General features: G+C 35.8%; 1 pseudogene; it reads left to right on the top strand.

The window, feature by feature from the left end:
- Positions 1 to 22,480, top strand: part of LOC117025589 (elongation factor 1-alpha 1-like) — a 168,258-nt pseudogene that overhangs the window by 35,730 nt on the left and 110,048 nt on the right.

Raw genomic sequence — 22,480 nt, 5'->3', positions numbered from 1 at the left:
GTGAATAAGGTGGATGAGGACACACTGTAATGTTTTTAATTAACAGAAATTGACATACCAGAAGCGATTTGTGACACTGAGCATTGTCTTGATGGGGAATGATTTATGGCACTCTTTAAGACACACTGACTGCACCGAACAAGTTGAAACTTGCCACACACTGTTACTAAGGTTTGATGGGCCACTTCCCATATTGAAGGTCCCTGCCTTTCCATTGGATGGCACTCAACAGCAACATTCATTGTATTTTGTGATCACAACAGAAATATTTCTTGTCACACATTGCTTCTGGTATGGTGATTTCTATCAAATAAAACCATTATGGTGTGTCCTCATCCATTTTTTTCACTGGCTCTGGCACGGTGTGACTTCTGGTTCTTCCCCTAAGTCAGAATGATTCAGGACATTGGGGCAGCCATGACAGCACATCTAAAGACACTCACGAAAGAAGACTTCACAACTGCTTCAGGAAGTGGCAAGAATAATGGGATAAGTATGTTGGAAGCAAGGGGGAGTATTTTGGGAAGGATTAATGACAATGTGTCTTTTACATTATATATATATATGTAATTTAAACATTCACCATTTTTTTTAATCACACCTCATATTCAGTGACGGCTCCACAGAAGAGGTGATATTTAACCCCTGTCAAAATATTCATAGCTTTTGCCAGTTTCAGATAAGGAAGAACATTATGGACAGAAGTAACCACTGGGAGTGTCCTAATATGTGACAAGTACTCTGAGTACTAAGATAGATGTGAGAAAGATGACAGAGCAATCACCTTTCATGTCAGGCTGATGAGTTAACACCTTTGTATTTCCTTTGACCATAAGGAACTATGGAAGCATTTCATACAAAGGAAGTTTAAGATAACACTAATACTTTTCCAAGTATTTAGTTTGTAGAGTGGGATGAAAACCATATATATGAAGGTTGGACAATTAAGTTCACAAACTTTCCACTCTGTAAGCATGGTGGAAAGTTCACAAGCTTAATTGTCCAACTTCCATGTATGTATATGTGTGTATGTGTATGTGTATATATATATATATATACATATATATATATATATATACACACACACACACATATGTATACATGTACGTATGTGTGCATGTGTGTGTGTGGTTTTATTAGGAAATAATTAGAGGATTAAATAAGATCATACCAAAATTACTAAGTGTGGAACCTGGCATGTGCTTGGTACATGGGAAATGTTTCCACCACATGGGTTTCCCAATGATCCCAATGAGAATGTTAATCCCATGAAAGCAAGGATTCCTAGAGGAGAAGAAACTTCATTTATGGAAGACATGTTTTTTTTACGAGACAGAAAAGATTTGGTGTTTTTAGTAATTTCACTTGATTTTGGAGAAGGATAAAAACAATTGTGAGATCATATATCAGTATTAAGAATACTCTCTGGTTTTACAAAGTAGTCATTCTTTCATAACTTTTCATTAGGCTACCATTAAATACAGAATTTAAAATATTCTGTGAGTAAAACATTATTACATGCTAAAAAGCACTGACAAAGGAAGATATGGCAGCTTCTCAAAAGGTCTAAAATAAGATGGATTCTAATCTGTCTTGAATAATTTAAGAGGCATCTTATATGAGAATAAGGAAATGAAGCAGATGACCTCTCAATGTCATTTCTATATGAGAAATTATATGACCATGTATTCTAATAAGTCTTTGTACTTAATAAAATAGGAAAGGACCTCTTGCTGAACTCTGTGTTATTTAAATTATTTCAATTATTTTTTTCTGTAAAATTAAGAATAATTTTACTTTAACATTAAATTGGGTATGAAATTAGTTCTAAGGGTTTTAAGCATAAAGGTTATTTATGATTCTTTTTTTCTGATTTCACAAGTAATACATATTTATTTTAGAAAAATTCAAAACTGAAAATTTCCAATAAAAAATTAAATCACCTGTAATAATTTCATTACCTGTTTCTGTTTCATAATTTGCCACCTATTCATTATCTATCATATTTAATACTTGAAATCACTGCATACAACATTCAGTTTATATCCCTCTCCAGATTCAGCCCACTCTCCAAAGGCCCCATCTGAGTCTCCACTCCTTTAAATATCATTCTCTCTTTTCCCTCTCATCACATCTGCTCTCACCTGTCATCACAAATCAGTGCTTTTCTGTCATTTTACAATTCTGTTCACCACATCTACAATGAATAGCAGGGTTGAAGAAGGACAGCATCAATTGATTTTTGTTTATCAAACCACTTTCTCCTCCCCCAAAGCTTTATGTATCATTACACATCATCCATTGAATAGTGTCCACAAATATGTCCAAGGAATAAAATGGAACAAACAAATGAAGGAAACCACTTAGCTGTCTGGCACATAGACATCAAGGTTGCAGATAGCCCTCTAAACATAATAAACATCAAAATAAAAAGAGAAAATCTGTATAGAATTCAGTAAAAAAATAATGCACTCTAGTGTATTACATTAGTTACAGAGAAAAAAAATTCAATCAAGGACTTAATTCTGAAGCAAACGGATTTTAAAAATCTATATTAATTGTAATTCATTCCATAAGGAAATTAGAGACAGTGTTGAAATCAGTATAGGTTTTAATTTTAGGTAAGGTAGATACAATATGTGCCAACAATGATTAGAATAAATAGAATATAGGAAAGTACAATAATGTCTCCATTAAGATTGTATCCTGTGATCAACAAAAATAAACTCTGTTAAAAAGGAGATACTTAACCACAGCATCTGAATTGGATCAGATAGGATTGCAGATAGTAACCATTTGTTCCAGGGTGATCTTTGTTTTCTGCCAAATTACCCACATTCTTTCCTTCTTTCCATTATTCAGCATCTTTGGGGGGAATCCTTCAGTGACCTGTATGGTGCTAAATGCTCTCCATAGTGGTGAAAACTTTACATACAACATCTCATGTAATCCTCATTATAAACTTGAGGTAAGTACTATTATTATATAGATTTTACAGTTGAGGAAACAGATTCCCAGAGATTAAGTCATTTGCTTATGTCACACTACTAGTGAACAAAATTCAATCAAGGGACTTCATTCTGAAGCAAACAAGATTTTAAACAGAGTCTATCATAAAAGCCATTATATTTAATTCCTGAATAGAGGGCCTAACTTGATTCTCTTTAATAATATTTTGTTATGGAAATAATATCTGTCACTAGCATATTACATATATATGATTTCAGACAATTAAGTTCAAGAATTCATCCTAGAAAAAGTGCTACACACTTCATTGCTGAATATCACTACTGTCACCTTCCAAGTACTCCCCTTGGGAAGCTATGCTCTGATGCCAGTGCCTAGTCCACCCTTCAAAACAATTTTGGAACCATTTTTCTGAAATGGCCATCAGGGCTGTCGTTGTATTACCCTTGATGTCCTAAATGTCATCAAAATGTCTTCCTTTCAATATTTCTTTTATCTTCAGGTAAAAAAAAAGAAGTGATCAGGGGCCAGACCAAGTGAGTAGGGAGGGTGTTCTAATACAGTTATTTGTTTACTGGCTAAAAAGTCCCTCACAGACAGTGCCATGTGAGCTGGTGCATTGTCGTGATGGAAGAGCCATGAATTGTTGGCAAAAGGTTCAGGTCATCTAACTTTTTCACATGGCCTTTTCAGCACTTCCAAATAGTAAACTTGGTTAACTGTTTGTCCAGTTGGTACAAATTCATAATGAATAATCCCTCCGATATCAAAAAAAGGTTAGCAACATCATTGTAACAAGTTTGCAAACTTAATTGTCAGACGTCATTTTTTAAAAAAATATATATATTTAACTTTTGGAATTAAAGAATACATTTGTAATCTTGATTGAGCTGGCAGTTCACATGCATACACCAAAACTTGTTAAACTATAAACCTTAAATATGTGCCATTTATTGTATTTCAGCTATACCTTAATCATACTGTTAAAAATAAAGTGTATTTTCTTATATGAAGAGTAAGAGAATGTACTTTGAAGGAGAAATAAGAAAGTCTCAACCAGGTTGATATGAATAAGTGAAAGAAAACCATTTCTTGAAGTCCGAAGATACTGATGCAGCACAAGGATTAATTCTAATAAATATAAAGATTCAATTAACATGTTGCTATGATGATGTGATTATTATTGTTATTATTATTATTATTATTAGTAGTAGTAGAAGTAGTAGTAGTGGTAGTAGTATAGGAACCTGGAAATGGGAGAGGAAAGAGAAAGAAAAATGCTATTTACCTTTTATTAAGAACCTGCTTATTTTGAACACTCTTTCGTACTCTTTGAGGAAAATAAAGAAGGAGTAGAGAGGGTAGCTAGAAATCTTAACTTTCATCCATATAGCAAACTTACATTCATAATCTGATAACAGGTCAGGCTTTGTACTAGATACTGAGGACACAAGATGTACAGATACACTTCACGTTTTTATGGAGCTCTTTCACAGAGGTAGTGCAGTATACTAAAGAACACAAAGGAAAGCTATCCATCTACCTAATGGGAGAGTTGAGTCGGCATAGGGAAATTTCCTAAAGGAGATTCTTGAAAACTTGGTAAGATCTCTTGTGATTCAGAAGGTGGGAAAGTGCATTCATAACAGTGAACAGTCTGTGCTAAGGCCACATTTGGGAGCGCAGCACATTTGGGGAATTTCAAGTATTTTGCTGTGTCTTCAGCATGAACAGAATGAGATGATCAAGGAAGAAATCAATAGGGACAAATATGGTTGTAAGTGACTGGAAATAATTTTATATCTAATGTTAAGCCATTTGCATTTTGTTATTAATAAGGAGACAGGGCATAGAATTTAAAGCCAGCTTTCACTTGTGTGATTCAATTCAGTGACTCCTGCATATTTTATTTTGTATCTACATGGTCTTTGAAACCTATTTAACAAAATGTGGAGAAGACATCTGTTTTAAAGGAGTCAGCAAAGAGAAAAACTAGTTTGAAGACAGAAGGTGCTACTACCCTCCTTGTGTGAGAGCTATAGGATTTTGTTTCAATATTTAAAATCATGTGAAAATATGAACCATTCTGAATATATGTTGTACTGGAATCTCTTTTCTTATGGGAATACACTGATTCAAATTTATTAGTATCTTAGAACCATGAAACCATAACGCATCAGATCTGGAGAAAAGGTCTGAAGTCATCTAGTCCAGCTTCATTTATAGATAAGAAAATTTAGGATCAGAGAGAAGTGAATTACCCAATGTCACATAGTAACTGAGAGGATGACTACAACATATAACTGCTACTTCTTAGTTCTGATCTACTTACTGTTTACTAGGCTGCCTCGTGTTTTACATTTTCAGTACCCGCTACTGCTACTTAATGGAAAAATATTACTAATGACCATTTAAAAATTACCATCTGCAATTGTCAGCATATAAAAATCATATGAAGCTCTTTTAAAACCTTAAAACAAGACTGTTTGACAAGAATATATGGTAACTTTATTGTTCTTTGTCACAAGTGCAACAAAACTTACACTTAAATATTTTTTAAATTGGTGGCAAGTTGAAGCATTCACAAAATACACATAGACTTCTGACTCACGATGACAGAACAATCACCTAATTTTTACTCCCAAAAGTCTAGTAAAGTGATAGTAAAGAAATAACAAAGATAATAATAGCAATGTTTAGAAAAGGGGTTTGGGGTACATCAGGAGGCAGCTGACTAATAATATTGACAAACTTCTGAAAATAGAAATCATACGGGATCATACTGATGGGCAACCTGGAAGAGAGAAACTATAGCTAAAAACACTGCAAATAATGCAAATGCAATGGGACAGACTCACTTTCCTCCCACCCAACAAAGCCTCAAAGTTTTTGAGTTCAAAGATGGCAAATATGAGCTGTCTGTCAGATGGTAATGAGAGTAATATATTATTTACAGAATTCCCCTGATAGTCAATCCCTCAAGATTTCCCCCACCTCATCATGCTCTAAAAATACGGAGTGACAAGAAACAATGGCATTCAGCTATAGAATGATTCTGGAAAGGTACTATTTACAGAAGTTGGCTTATTTGCTCTGAGATATCAAAGGCTATAGAGTGGGTTGGGGAAACTCAAAACATGACTTTGTTTATTTAAATATTAAGAAGTTAGACTTTTATGCCTAATTGCTTACCACCCACCAAAACAAAAATAAATCTGGCTAGTGTCAGGTCCTGCCTATTTAGAGAGAGATCACAATTCATTCTCCAATTCTAAAAAAAAAAAAAAAAAAAAAAAAGGCAATTGTATAAAGAGACATACATAGCAAGAAAGTAAACTCATACCAGCTCTAATGATTACCAACTTAGTCTATCATTTAAAAGAGATCAGAATGAAAACCAGTTGCACAGAAAGAATGACTAAGATTAACAAATAAATGGCTACCTGTATCAGACAGGATAGGGTAGGTTATATTGCAAGAAAATAAAGCACCAAAATCTCAAATGACAATACTGCCATCTTAAATATGTCTTGTTTTTGTGGTAGAAAGAAAAAGAGTTAATGCACCAACAAGTAAATACTCAAACTAGAAGTGACACACTTTGCTTGCATTCAGATTACACAGACTAGTGCTAATTACATGGCCCCACTCACAAACAAGAAGGAAAATATGTAGTCTCAAGCATGTCATTATAGAGGCATTAAATAAAATAGTCCTAGCAAGTGCCTAAGGGGAGGAGAACTTGAGTTACTTGGTGAGTGTTGTCACACAGCAGCATGCCTGTCTGTCCCCTCGTACCTACCCCTAAAAAGAAAGAAGAGTCTGTGAGACTATTCCTTTCAGGGACATTGCTTCACCGTTATGCCATCTCCTTGTTTGGCCGAAAGGGATGGCTGGCTAGCCAATGACGGGTAAGATTCCTCAAGAAAGGAACGACCTAAGACAGACATAGTCATGTGGGGACCACCAGTAGAATTCACGAGGTTGATAGAGGTGGGAACAGCCCCCACCTTCCCACTTCTAGGAAGAGCTTCTGCCTCTGTGGCTGTATCCTTCCCACAACCTGCTTGGGAAGTGATTCTAGATGTGATAACATCAATTCTCCATCTCAGTAAGTTTTCAACATAAAGGTTTTGTCCCCTGGGGAGGTACAAACAATAATTATTTATACATCATGGGACTTTCGACAGGCAAGGGTGATTGGTTTGAACCAGTTTTCTGGTATGATGTATGAGACTCACAGACCGTAGTAAAAACAATGCTACTTCCTTGTATGTACATCAATAAAAGCCACAAGGTGGCCCGGTTTGGGGCTCTTAGTCCTTTGAGGCTGTGAGACCCTTGACCTCTGTTTCAAAACTTTCTTGATTTCTGTTTCTTTCTTACTGCTTCACCGCCCCTTCTCATTCTCTCACTGTTCATGTTGCGCTGGACGTGACAGGTGAGCAACACTAATGACACTGGAAGAAATAAAAGCTTCAGAAAACAACAGTAATTTAAAAATTCTAATTATTCTCTTCAGTAAAATTAGTCGTGATATATGCGTGAAACAATATCCAGGTGCTATGCAATAATGAGCAATTAGGGAATCAAATATTTTTAATTAAAACTTATTGTTAAAATTATATAGTCAGATGGATATCAAAGACGCAACGAGAGTAAGATAAATTTGAGCAAGATAAATTTGAGCAATCCTGTAAATAGCTGTGTGTGTGTGTGTGTGTGTGTGTGTGTGTGTGAGAGAGAGAGAGAGAGAGAGAGAGAGAGAGAGAGAGAGACAGATAGACAGAGAGACAGACAGATAGACAGAGACAGAGAGACAGAGACAGAGAAAGATAGAGAATGAATTAAAATTATTAGGAGCAAAATGATTGATCCAGATGTTTTAACATTCATCCAATAGTACATCCACGAAAGAAAAATAAGAGAAATAAGGAATGAATATATGAATGAACAAATTAAATTCTTTAAAAAAATTTTAGGAGCTGAAGAAAGCTGGGAACGTTCACAATGAAAGGAGTACATAAAATAAATGATAAGACAGTCAATATGGACACATTCATGTAGAATTTAAGAACATTAATGATAAAGAATGATCCTTTTAGAAGTTTTTTTGTTTTTTGTTTTTTTTGTAATTTCCTACATACATTAATTATGTCTTGAGCTTTTCATCTTAATCACTGGATGTTAGAATGCAACAGAATACCACATATAAAGTTTAAGGAAAATATTATTGCATTTATAATTTGATATCCTTGTAAAGTATTAATGGCAAAAGTAAATATTGTACAATACGAATGCACTCAAAATCCTGAATTACAGAAAAAAAAAATTATTTGAAGGGCTATACCAACAAAGACAAAAGCATCTAAAAAATAAGAAGGCATGGGTTGAAATAAATAAGGATAATTAATCGATAATTTTAGTGTTAAAAATCTAAGGGTGAGAGTTGAGTTATAAACCTAGAGTGAGATAGCTCCGTGAAGAATTCCTTTAAGAAGAAAGTGAATTCTAGAATATAAATTTTATGGGTGAGAACCTGGAAGTTCTTAATGCTATAATAAAACACTTACTTGTCTTTCCACAAAGGAAACAAGACAATTTGTAAAGCTCAGGAAAGTTAAAAATAAAAGTTTTAAGAAAACTATGCACTGAATATAAAAATAAAACCTTCAAAAAAGCAACAATCATAAGTAAGACCCATGTCTTAGAATTCATGACATTTGAAATAATCCATTTTAACTTCGAACTTAAAATGTTGTCCTTCACAGGTACATCTTATCTAAGTAAGTAAACAATGTTTAAACCATAATATAACAGATGCTATTTATTAGTTGTCCTTTTATATATATATATATATATATATATATATATATATATATATATATATATATATATATATAACTAATTAGTCTATATGCAAACATGGTGACTGAATTATTATAGGATAAGCAATGTCAGAAACTTAAACAATGTCTATAGTATTTTTTTATAACTTTATGTTGTAGGAACTCAAGAGAATTTAGTTAAACATAATGGAAAAATAGTTCATTATTTAAATAGTATAATGATTCACAAAACAATAAAAGTAATTTGACTATACTTGGTAAAGGAAGGGGATTGGAAAGAAAACTAATGAAGATGTAATTATTAGTATTTTTTTAAATTTCACAGGAGCAAAGATTATGAAAAGGCCCTTGAGATTTTCTAAGGAAGATGTTTAATAAAAATGTCAGTTATGTAGGCTTGATTTTTATGCCTCTCCTCCCAAAAAAGACTACCCTAAGAAAAGTATTTAGTATCTGAAGTTATAAGCCTTTGATATTCTCACTATTGAGCTAAAGATCTGTGTGGCCTTCAACTCAGCATTCATATCTCTTTTGTCAAAATATTTTAATCCAAGGAAGCTCATGACAAATTACCCATTGTCCTTTAAACAAGTCAGCATTAACTCAGTAACAGAATCTTAGCATTTGAAGGAATCTTAAAGATTATGACTTGTATCACTATACCTTAAGATGTGCAAAATGAGGGACAAAGACTCATAGAGAAGACTGGGATATAAGTATTGAACTCAGATTCCCCACCTTCCATGCCAGTGCTGAAGGACTCCCTGTGTCCCCCATTTCTGCATACAGAGCCACCTGAAGTATTTCCTTGACAACTCTCTTTCTGACTCTCTCTATATCATCAAGTTTTTTTCAAATTTATGCTTGAAATATATCACAACTCTGCTCACTTCTTCCCATCTTAATTACAACCACCCTAGTTAGTGAGTCAACAATTCTGTATCGTGTTTCTGGTGTGAGAGCAGAACAAGTGTACCTTATATTGGGAATTACAGACATGAAAAAAAAAAGTATTAAATAAATCAGATAACAGTGATAAGTGATATAAAGAAAACAAAATCCCAGTTTAGATAATCACTTAGTTTAGTAATGCCGGGGGAGTACTCTCTTAGATACTCCAAGAGTGCCATGCATTTCCCTGATCACATTATTTAGTTGGCTTTGTCATTATGGTGTCTTGTTACTGCAATCACTCCTAAGTAGGATAAAGGTGAAGACGTGCAAAGGCTTATAAGATTATCTGGAGATTTTACTTCTGGAATGGCACCATAAGGAGCTCTGTAGACATACTCACCAGTGAAACAATCATCACTAGTATTATTTAAAAAATGCTTGCAGTCTTTGAAAAATTCTTGAAGGGCGTACCAGAGATAAAGAAACATTTATGAAATAAAATCTCCTAAATCTTGATAAGAACTGAAAGTCTGTGGAATTGAGTCACAACCTGCTCTCTCCTTCCTTCTTGTCCCCAACTAAGCATAACAGGAGCTCCTCTCCGGGTGGGTGTGGCCAAGAAGACTGTAATTCCTCCCCCAGCTCCCATAAAGGGCTACAGTATCTCTTTTACGAGGGGACGGTTACACATTTTTTATCTCCCAGGTCTGTTATCACAGAGGCTAAAGTCCAGGCGACTGCAGGTCAGAGGTTGGGAGCCTAGCCTCAACCTTTGAGGTGAAGGCTTTACCTTAGATGTGGTAGAACATTGCTGAAAGAACATATGTTCCCTAGAGATATCGAGGGGAAATTTCTCCCTCTTTATTGACTGTAGTGACCATATCTATTCCCTTTACATTCATAGTTTATCAGTATATCAGGACTGAGGTACTCAAGTATGTGTGGAAAAAAAGAATTAAATAAAATCTTTGTCTCGTATTTCCAGTTACATAAATCCTATCCCTCAGTATTGGGTTGAATAGTTTTCTTCTAGGATTCATGTTCTACCCAGAACCTTAGAGTGACCTTATTTGGAAATAGGGCCATTGAAGATGTATTTAGTTAAAATGAGGTCATACTGGAATAGGATAGTCCCTTATTCTAATGTGACTGGTGTCCTTATAACAAGAGAAGAGACTCAGAGACAGACACAAATACAGACAGAAATTGGAGTTATGCTTCCAAAAGCCAAGGGACATCAAGGAATACCAGCAACCATGAGAAGTGAAGGGGGAGGCACGGCACAGATTGTCCCTCTGAGCCCCAAAGTAGGAACCAACCCTGCTAACATCTTAATTTTCTCAGGATTTCTAGCCTGAACTGTGAGAATAAATTTCTGTTGTTTTCAGTCTCCCAGTTTGTGATAACTTTGTTACAGCAGCCCTAGGAAACTAAGATGCCATCTTTCTAGATTCGGCTCAAATGCTTTCCCATACTTAAATCTTCCTTGATTTCCACTAGATTGAGTACTTAAGGAGGAAAAACTGTGTCTTGTTTTTATTGCACCCTTACTGTCTAGAAGTGCAGCATACAATAGAATTAGCATCTGCTTTTGAAAAGATGACATTTTTTCCCTCTGGAAGCAATCTTTTCCTCTTCTGAATGTTTGAAACAACTGAAGGAAGATAGAGGGAGAGAGGTCAAGTCAAGTTAGTATCAGAAAATAGTGACTCTAGTGGAAAAAATGTAGAACAAAAGATGCAGTATATAATAGATAACTAATAAGTATAGATTTAAATTGACATAAATGCCCTAAGGCAGCAAATTGTTCACACATTGTTTTCACAGTTTTTAGGAACCACGGCAGGTTCATCAGTGTTTTTCCAGAAAGCACTTATGTTTTTCCAGTAACTCTTGAAACCCACAGGAAATGGAGAGGATCTCTCTCCCTGAGAGAACATTCACCTTTCCTCCCACACAGGGATATAGGGTGTTGACAGGAAGGATGAGATTGACATTTCTCTTGGGTTGCTCTCTCTGAGGAAAAATCTAGCTTGGGTTCCTTATGATAATTGTAACATCCTGTATCTGGAAGTGAAAACAGTAAGAGCAGTGCTGGCAGGAATCCATCTCTTCTAGTAGTGGAGAATAGTGATGTAAAATACTAGATGAGAGCAGAAAGCTTGACATTTTATTTGCATTTTCAGGAAAGACCCTATGGGCTACGAAAAAGAATAACCTCTCATTTTCACTGTTCAATTTATAACAAAATACAATCGTAGAAAACCTTATTTCTTTCCCTGGATTTTCTGTTTCAGTTTGCAGCTCCTTGACAAGCTTATTATGACAATATAGACCCAGAGAATGACAGACATTCTCATGAAAAACACAAACCTTAATGATACATTTTATGGTGTCTGATTTGCGGTGCTCAGCCTTGAGTGTGCATAATACTCTGAATCATCATTGTGTGGGCATCGAGACATGATTGATATTAGATGTTATACCTAGTATTTTGTCACCTCTAAGATGCAACTTTTAAAATTGGATTCTTTTGAACATTTACCAACTGCACATTATTATCTCTGGAGGAATGAATATTTGGATAATTGGGAACTCTAAAACGTTGATGTAGGGATTTATGATTTGGATAAAATTGCCTTCTGCAACATGAATTTTTGAGAGACTGGAAAAATTCTTACATCCCCAAAACACTCAGAACTTATGAAGTGTATCAAGATATATTCAGATTTATACTGAGGCTTTATTGCATTTCTCATTTAACAGAGTTGTGCCTCCTTTGATCTTTGATCCCAAAAGACTCAACCCAGCACACTCCCATATCAAACTAAAACATGTATATTTTCATGCTCAATGAAATGCAACTTTTAAACAATGAGCACTGTTTTACAAAATGTCTGATGTGAAGTTAAAAGATTTTCATACAAGAGGACTTTAAAAATTATTTCTACATTTCAAACAACTTTATTGCTTCGTATTTTTTACAATGTTTATAATTCCACCATTCCTATCATAACCTGTAATCATAGTTCAGGCTATACTACTGAAAAAATAGATGGGTTTAAATTTAATTGTTCTAATGCATTCTTAATCACTGTACTTTATCAATAAATATGTCCTTATCAAACTTCTGCAATTCATTTACCTGATATTTTTTTCATGATCCAGATCATATCACTGAGTTAAAAATAGATCTAGGTCTGAGCCACAAAGTTAGAAATCCCTTACAGAAGCAATTCTGTCAATCATGATACTGTCTCACCTCTTCTTCCAACAAAGATGGATATTGATTGAGCTCATTTTATGTGTGTGGCATTACTCTAAATACTGTGTAGAATCCAAATAAGAAAGAGGCATGACATTAAGAAGTTTAAGCTTCTGACGCCAAGAAGTTTAAAGAAACACTTTGCCTTATAAGGCAATGTGTGTTTAAGTTTCCCTGAGTAACTCAATAGTTGCAAAAGGAAATCAGAGGTGAGATGGTTTCTGTGGACTGGAAAAGTCTACTGCTAAATCGCTGTGGAGTTGAACTTAATTTTGTCTGTGATTTCAGAACCAAAGATATAGACTTTTGAGGGAATTAGGCATTCTGACCTTTGAATTCTGATCTTTGAGCTTATTTCTCTAAAATGACTTATAAAAGTATAAAAATATGTATTCATGTCATTAGGGAAAAAATGCAATACAGGTGTCCCCCGCTTTTCAAAAGTTGGCTTTACACCATTTCAATTTTACAAGAGACCTACCTTAGCACCTCTTTCCGCCGACCAAAAGAAATCCAAAGAGGATTTTCACTTTTAAGAAAAAAAAGCAAAAGTGAAAATGGCATTCATTGTTAGTTTGGCTGGGGCCATTAAAGAGGCAGTGCCCCCTCCAGGGGCGAGAGCAGCCTGGCGGAACTTGACTTCCACCAAAACTACACTTCGTACCTCAGTATCAAGCTCCTTAGAGTTAAATCTTGTCTGCGCTCTAGCTAATGATTTATTCTGTACGTCTGCTATCAAGATGGGTCATAAGGTAACGTGTAAAGCTTATTCGCTTTACACCTTTTCGCCTTATGAAAGGTTTCATAGGAATGTTCTCCTCTTGGATAGCCTGGGAAACTTGTAAATCGCTTGGTCCCAGAAAATCTTGTACAGATGACCAAATAAAATAATGAGATACACAGGTAGATTTAGTTACGGGAAGCACCAAAGGAAAAGAGCAATGGCAATGAGGCATGAACAATCACTTTCTATTTCTATTAATGGTTTTCCCATTCCCTCTTGAAAAACACAAAACAAAACAAAACAAAAAGAAAAACAGCTCATCACGCTGTGTCATGAATTTTGAGACTGAAGCATATATCCACATTAGGTATGGGAGTAGTTTTCCTTAGCAACCCGAGGTTCAGGGCAGGCATCCTGAAGCTGCCATCTGGAAAGAGGTCAAGGTTGAGAGGCTGCGCTCATCTCTGGCTCGCATCCCAGTGCTTTCCCCCAGAGAAGCATGTGATTTAAAAATAATGTGGACTTCTGGATAATACTGTTCCTAACAAAAGTGTTTTGGGGAAAAAAAAAATTAACTATTGATCTACTCGCATTCTTTCATTTTAAAGATGAAAAATATGAAAATTCATAGAGATTAAGGAGTTTCACAAGGTCATAGCTAAGGATTTGAAAAGAAATTTAGGAAGAAATTAAATTTAATTTTCACAGTAGAAAAATCATTTTACATAGTACTGGTTTCTGTTAGGCTTATCTTTTATTTTCTTTCTCATGAATCCAGACCATCAAAAGAAAAAAGGATGATAACAGTCCTTTTTGCTTTGCAGCTTGATACTCGTAAGGACAACTACACATGGACATATAAGACTCCAAGATAGGCCAGTGCAAGAAAACACAATTAAAACAAGTAAATTGCTATAATCAGCTATTGAGATATTATATGAGCCAGTGTTTTTTAGGAAACAAATTTATAAAATACTTTTAAAATAAATCTTGCCAGACTATGTATTAGTGAGTGCTCTGATAAAATTTACAGCATGGGGAAAAAACCATGAAGTTGCCTTAGTACTTTGTGTCTGACACCTTTCAGAGTTCTGTTTATCAATAATTGGAACCTTCAGGGTAGTTAATGTGATTTCACCTTGCATTTTATCTTACATTTCAAATGTACAAAATTCTCACCAAGAATGTATTTCCATTTTGTTAATATTTGATATAAACATAGTCCAGGTAAAATATTAAAAGACAATGTCATTATACATAGAAAACTATAATAACATGAAGAAAAAACCTGGATCAAATATACCCTTTGTTATTTTGCAAACAATGGCATTTCATATGCCACAGATTTGCAAACAAATCAACCTATAAACACCACTCTGGGAGGCACAGTGTAGCTATATTCTAACATAATAGAATGACTGTGACCTTTGTAGTCAGACAGGCTGAATTGCAACGCTAATCTCTGACACACATCTTTCTAAATCTCCATTTTCTCCTATGTTTAATGGAGATAGCAACTCCTGTAAAGATGAAGCAATAATTAAACGATGAAATACACAAATTTAATAGCAAAGTTCTTGTTACAAGGTACTATAAACAAATACTAGATCCAATTGCATGCTAATAGTAAGACCCAAACTAAAATCAATAATAGTAATAATAGTAATGGGTGAAGTTATAAATTTCTAGAACTAAAGAGGGCAGATAAATATACCACCATATAATCTCCTCTCCCTCACAGTATTCCATTTTATATATATATATATATATATATATATATATATATATATATATATGCATAAAGCATAACAAATAGAATGTGAAAATAGTGACCCATGAATAGGAAATTATAACAATTATTGGAAGATGGAAAGGGAGCATTGAAGGATGTAGCCTTAATCTTGGCCATGTGCATAGGGGCTACAAAGAGGATGCTTGCCTTTCAGCAGAGCTTCAGAGACACTTTACATTTAGAAATCAGGTTACAATGGATAAAAATGAGTGTTCAGGCTTAAATCATGGGTTTAGCAGAACACAAGTAGGCAGGAGTAGTTCTCTCTGTGTGAGCACACAAAACATACTATAGTCTTGTATCTATGTCTACACAAAATGCTCTTCATCTTAAACATGCATTTAATGTCTGGGGAAAACAAGGCTTTCCCTGAGGACAGCTCTCCTTAACCTGATGTTAAGGGCTCCCACAGCACAGCTGCCAGCTTCACCCCTAAGCCTGCCTGTTAACAGTGTCTCTACGAAGAGCGAGCACCCGGGCCTTTCTAATGCTGCACACGTACCTATAAACCCAAAATGAAGGACCCATAAACCTTTGAAGAAATCTTATGAGAGGAACTCATAATTAGAATTAAAGAAAAAGAGTTTAAGAAAATAGCTTTAGGGAAATGTACAAATTTTATCTATGGACAAGAACAGGATCTTATGAAATAGAAAATTCACAGAATCGATATTAAAATTATCATTGCCAAAATAAAACAAACAATTGATGAGATAGGAGAGTAAGGTGTAAAAATGTCTTGGCGGATAGAACAAAAAGATGATTTGGAAAATTAAAGAAGTGATTAAAAATGAGGAGGAACAGTTGAGGATATATAGAAAGAATAGAAAAAGAAAAAAAATGATGGGAGAGAAAATTACTAAAGAAACAATTTAAGAAAATGATACAATCGGAAATGATACATGAGCATTCAAAAAAAGAAAAGTATATAATGAGTGCCGAGCAAGATGTCTGAAGATAAAATTGGAAATCTAGATGTATCAATTTTAAATTGCAGAATTCTAAAGATAAAGTGAAGACCCTAAACCATCAAATGAGAAAAAATAGGTCAGTTACAAAGGTATGAACTATAAAGTGGTCTCAGCCTTTTTCTTAGCAACAATAAATGTAGGAAGACAAAAACACTTCAAAATTATGAGAGAAAAAATTTTCAACCCGGAATAGAAGACTTTGACAAGCTACGGTAAAATGAGAAGACAGGATAAAGACATTTTCATCATGAAAAGACTCAAAGAATTACCTTTCTGCACACTTAGGAAATTACTTGAGGATATATTCTAGTAAGATAAGAGACTGATCTAATTAAAAGGAAGACGTGGATTCAAGAGGGCAGAAAAGTAAGTCCTTTGATGAGAGCTGTGTAGCAGGCCTGAAAGTCTAAATTAGAGCTCAAGAAGGAGAAAGAGAGGCTGGGAGGGAGTTCTCTTAAAGAAAAGGGGATTCTTTGAAAGGAGATCTTGAAATTTTTTAAGAGATGGAGCGATAGCAGTTTAAGTATTTTACTTGAAGTTGCCGACACGACCAAAATAAAATCACAAATTAAAAACAAAAAAACAAAAAACCATCTTGGGAGGATGGAGATGAATGTCTTACCTGGGGAAGTCACACATGAGTTATTTCCTAATCTCTTTTCTAATCTCCTGGAAGTAGATGGTAACTAAATCTCATATAAAGTAAGAGCAGGACATTATTTAGTGATACGGAAGAAAACACTATAAAATTAAGCCTAAAACAAAACAATAGCCATTGTGTCCAGAAGAAGGGAGTGGGGAAGGGAGGGCAGTCGCTGCTGCTTTTTATCATGAGCCTATTGTATTACTGTGGTCTTTATGTGAGAATTGTTTTGATAAAATAAACAATACACTTAAATGGCCATTTAATGTCTTTGAGATAAGCGGCCCCTGAGACATGTGTTCATATGTAAATGCTTTATTACTGAAGTGTTCCTGGGAGGAACCAGTTACTTCCTCTGAGCTGGACAAAGAAGGAAAAGAACCAGACTGGGTGGTTCCAGGTAAAAGTCTGGGCCTCAGGCTGATCCTCTAAGATCTTTTCTTGACTGTAGGCAAGGGAGCTGGACTTTCCCACACCATTCTGGGTTCCAGTCTGTCTCTGCTAAAGGCTATCCTGGAGGAAGATGGAAGGGCACGGCCTTCATGCATTTTTGTCTCTCTGATAGTGCAGGCAAGGTGACTGTGGTAGCCCTGGACAGCCATCTGAAAAGGGACAGGTGCAAACCTTCAGAAACACAAATGGTAAACTGGGGTAGGGTGACACAAAAATGGAAGGAGATCTGGGTGGAACACTGACAGTGTCCACTGCAGAATGTAGTTCAAGCTCTTGGATTTGACAGTCCAGCCAGGATTAGCAGTGTAAGACTGAAACAGTCTTAGTCAGTTTTAGTAATAATGGGTCATTTTCCCATCCTCCTCAAACACAGTTTAATAAACATCTATTGAGCCCCTACCTTTCCTATTCTCAAATTACACAAGGCATTAAATTGTACAAAATTTATCAAATGCTATCATAAGAATATGTTGTGAGAAAAACATTGGGAAAGTTATTGGGACTAGGTGGTAGTTTGGGATGTCAGGGTGGGATGGTGTTTCAAGGAACATTACCAAGAGGAGTTGCTGCTGGTGTTGAAGTATGAGTAAGTCTTGTCTAAGCAAATACTTGAGCAAAGGTCTTACCAAGGAGAAGTCACAGCTATGAGGCAGGTACAGAGGGGGAGATCTGACTGAGCTTGGCACATTCTGGGAACTGCAAATATTTCAGTGCGGCAGAATGCATCTGATCATCAAGCACTTCTAACAGGCTATTTGCTGGTGACAAAAAGTTAGCTCTGAATATGAAAGTCGACCCAGTAAGGTCTCCAATATATTCATCTTTCATGTTGTTTTGATTGCTTGTCATGTATTTAAAACAAATAAAATATTATAATGAATCACTCAACTGATTACCTTCAAATCCACAAGCAAGTTTTCCATGTCTACCTCTTATAGAAAACATACTGTAAGAGCATTGGTTGCCAAACACAGCAGGGTGGAGAAGAAACGAGAGGGCACACTTCAACCTAGCATTGAGCAAGTTGCTTCACTTCTCAGAGATGAATACTTCCCTAGTTATAAAATATGTATATATATATATATAATATATATATACATATATATAATATATTACATACATACATACATATATGTATATATACATATATACATACATACATACATATATATGTATGTGTGTGTGTATATATACACATATATATACATATATATATGTGTGTGTATATATATATTACACTAACAAAGTTTTTATGTGGATTGAAAAAGTGAGACCATACACACAGTAAAATAACCAAGGACACAATTCGTGCTAGGTGCTAAATAGATTACAGTTACTTTCCTTTTTCAGATTCTGGACCCTACTCACCTACCATAACTTCAGGAAAAGACTATTTCATGATTGAGTCTTATGTTCCAGAAACCCTGGTTACATTATATACATTACTCATTCTCAGAGGAAAAACTTAAGATAAATATTATAATTACTTCATTTTACGCATGAGAAAATTAAGGAACAAAGAGTTCAAGTAGTTTTCCTAAGAGGCTGGATAGGAGACAAAAGCCTGGGTTTAACCTGGGTGATTCTCACTAAAACCTTGACTTCTTTTCATTACAATAAAAGATTATTTTAGCATCTGAGAAAATTCAGAATCAGCCACAAGTAATGCTTGGATATGAACATTTATTTTAAATGTTGTCAAGGAGTCCTTTCAAAAGAGCAGAGAAAAGACAAAAACAAAAAACATGGGCACTTATTTGGGCATTGGCAATGCTGTCCATGCTAGCTGGGAAATGTGATCCTTTGTATTTTTTATTGGGTAGCTAGCATATGTAAACATTATACATGGACAATTGAAATGAACCAAATGCTTCTATGCTGATATAGGGTGAGTTGCTCTAAACTGTAAAAACTGTAGAGACCATTTTACTGTCATGTTACATTGCTTTCAACCTAAATCAAGGCATGAGATAAGAACGTGTGGCACTCTAACAAGAATTGCAATTTCCTGGGAGTCAGGATTATCTTATTTTGACTCATATGTTGCTTGTATCATTAAAAAAGAAAAAAAAAGGATTTTAGTGGTATGTCAGTTGGGTCCCATGTAAGCTGACACTATAATGCAGTTAGGAGGGCAACAAGCTTATAGAGGAATAACTTCTGTGGAAACAAAAGGGAAGAGTAGGGTTGGGTATGGGGTGTCATGAGGCCGTGATACAAATATAACTGTGATACAAATTCTCTGCCAGCCCAGTGGGGGCTAGGGAGCAGATATTAGAGTAATTCTGCAGTGAGCAGAAATAGCTACATCCTTATGTCACACAGTTTGGCCCAGTCTTTGGCTGATGCCTCCCCCAATGAGAGCATGACGACAACTCAAAGGCTTAGGCACACCTGAAGCAATTAACAGCAGGAAGTTGCCTGCTAACTACTCCTCGTAGTTGGACAATGAGTCTTTCCTGGAAGGGGCATTTAGGAGATACATCCCTCTGTGTCTGGCACAATCAATCCCTCGTACCCTGTGGATTCACCTGTCTGTGTGCACCTGGAGGAAAGCTACTCATGGAGAGAAAATTTAGAAACGGAAAGTAGTGGTTAAATCTCCTCCTCCTTCCCCATTCTCATCCCAGGACCACAACTGGTACTCATCCATCTCTTTTTCTGCTTCATCCTTTTGAACCCCCATTCCCCTCAGCTATCACCAACGGGTGGCCTTCCTTAAGATGTGCCCTCCAAGCCTCATTCTTGATGGATCTGAGTTCCTGGCAACCAAATTCTTCTCAGGTAAATATCTTGCACTTATTCATTTACAATTCCTATTGAGCAAATGAGTACTGAGAGGCACTCAACTTGATATCCTATATTCCACACATATTCCTTACTGGCCATGTTTCATGATAGCTGCTCCTCTCCCTCCTGCTGATCAGGAGGAGAGCAGGTTCAGTGGTCTGCTTGCCGAGCACACTACTGAATCTTGATAAGCAAACCACTGAAGTTGATCTCTGGTCCCAGAACATAGGAGTCCAAAGTGCTAGGTGGTACTCAGAGATTTAGTTCAATAGGATTTTCATTCTGTCTGTTAGCAAGAATATACTCTTTGTGGATCAGAATCTCTAATCATGCAGAGCCCAAAGTGGAAGGAATGAGAAGGACAAAGTCTCCTAGTGTGTCATTAGAATTGGGTATGATAGTAATGGGGGCCACTCCTGCTCCCCAGACCTATGTATTTTTTCTACCTGAGACATAATGCCATAGAGAGGCCTTTAACTCCTGGGACACGTAACCTGGATTCATAGAGTATTGCCTCCCAGCTGATGCTTTAGTTTCAACTTCAACAGGCCATTATGATGTGTCACTGGGTAGCTGCTCCTGATTGTTGTAAATGAGACATCCAGTGGATCCCAAGCTCAAGGGTCCACCCCTGCTCTTCCTTTGCTGTGAAGTAGGACCAATCAGAAGCAGCTATCTGATGGCACATCATAACATTAAGTCATTTTGTGTGCTTAGCTGATAGTGTCTCTCCGGTAGATGCTTCCTGCTGGGTACTACTATGTGAAACAAAGATCTTCATACTTTGTGCCTACTTCCATAGGTCCATCTGAATGTTTTACCCTAGACCTCTTTGTCTCTGATCTTCCATTATTTCTATTCCATGTCTCTGACCAGCTGACCAGGCCATCTGCCACTTTTCATGAGTCTGTATATATTTTAATTCTGTATAATTTAAATCACTTATTCTACATAAAGTAGAGGCCCAGGTGTAGCACCTAAAGCTTTTCTTTGGAAAGACTTTCCCTTGACATTATCAGTCATGGCCATTTATGAGTGACCAGAACTCAAAAGCTGAGGTGGACCTAGAGATGATAATAGCTGGATACTGGTTGCTAGTCACATTCCTCAGCGCTGGGCAATCAGCTTTTTCTCCCAGGAGTTGAATTGTACATCTTCTCTGTCACGAGTGGTCATTTGTTATTCTAATTCACTCAGCATTCCTTCCCCATTCTTAAGGTAAAAAGTCTCCTTTTCCTTTAATGAAGAGCACTTTCTTATTTTTACTGAATAAGACTTTTAATCAGGTTGGCCTTTGTCTCTGATCCTTGGCTGATAGAATGACCATGTGATCAGACTGGGCCAATAATACTCTCCCCAGAAAATACGAACCTAGAGTTATGACAAAAGAAGGGGGAAACATTAGTTCTTTATTAATTCTGCACTTTTTTTTTTTTTTTTTTTGTTGTTGCTAATATCTCAGTGGTGCACTGGTGCCCATCCTTCTGAAAGTCATAGTGTTCAACAGTTTTATAAACTATCATATATCTTATATCTTTATAACAAATTGCTTTTCTGTTTCATAAGTTAACCAAAGTAAATTTCTATGGCTTGTTATAAAACCCCTAACTGATATGAAATTGTAATAGATTGTACAACTAGACCGGGAACTCGAGGAAAAGGTCTGTTTCTGAAAACTGAAAAAGGTGTTTCATCTAGACAGATGCATATCTTCCAATGCACAGTTTGCTGAGCAGATGGCCCCTTTGTACTAATGAGGAAAAGAAGCTCCTTCAAGTGGCTATCTCGGTGGCTCCCTTGTGCAGGATTCAACCTTGAATATCTTTGCTTGAGTCAATTCTTAAGATAATTCCTATCAGATGGCGAGGCCAGAAGGAAAATAACAGCACAGAAATATTTTTGAAATGGAGAAATGTAATGCTTGTTATGGTACATACTTAAGTGGGACACAGCTTATAGTGATTTTGAGCTGAGAGAATAGAGTAGCAAAAATGAAGTCAGTAATTTTCTAGAAAATAATACAAAGGAAATTCCTTCAAAATGGAGCATTGAAAAAAGCTCCATTTGAACAAGCTTTGATTTTGAAAAAAGAAAAATATGTCTTATTCAGTTGTTTCCAATTTAAAAGTACC

This window comes from Rhinolophus ferrumequinum, chromosome 8 (assembly GCF_004115265.2).
Source record: "Rhinolophus ferrumequinum isolate MPI-CBG mRhiFer1 chromosome 8, mRhiFer1_v1.p, whole genome shotgun sequence".
Taxonomy (NCBI): domain Eukaryota; kingdom Metazoa; phylum Chordata; class Mammalia; order Chiroptera; family Rhinolophidae; genus Rhinolophus; species Rhinolophus ferrumequinum.
Note: the sequence above shows the minus strand (reverse complement) of the source record. Positions and strands in the feature narration are given on the sequence as shown.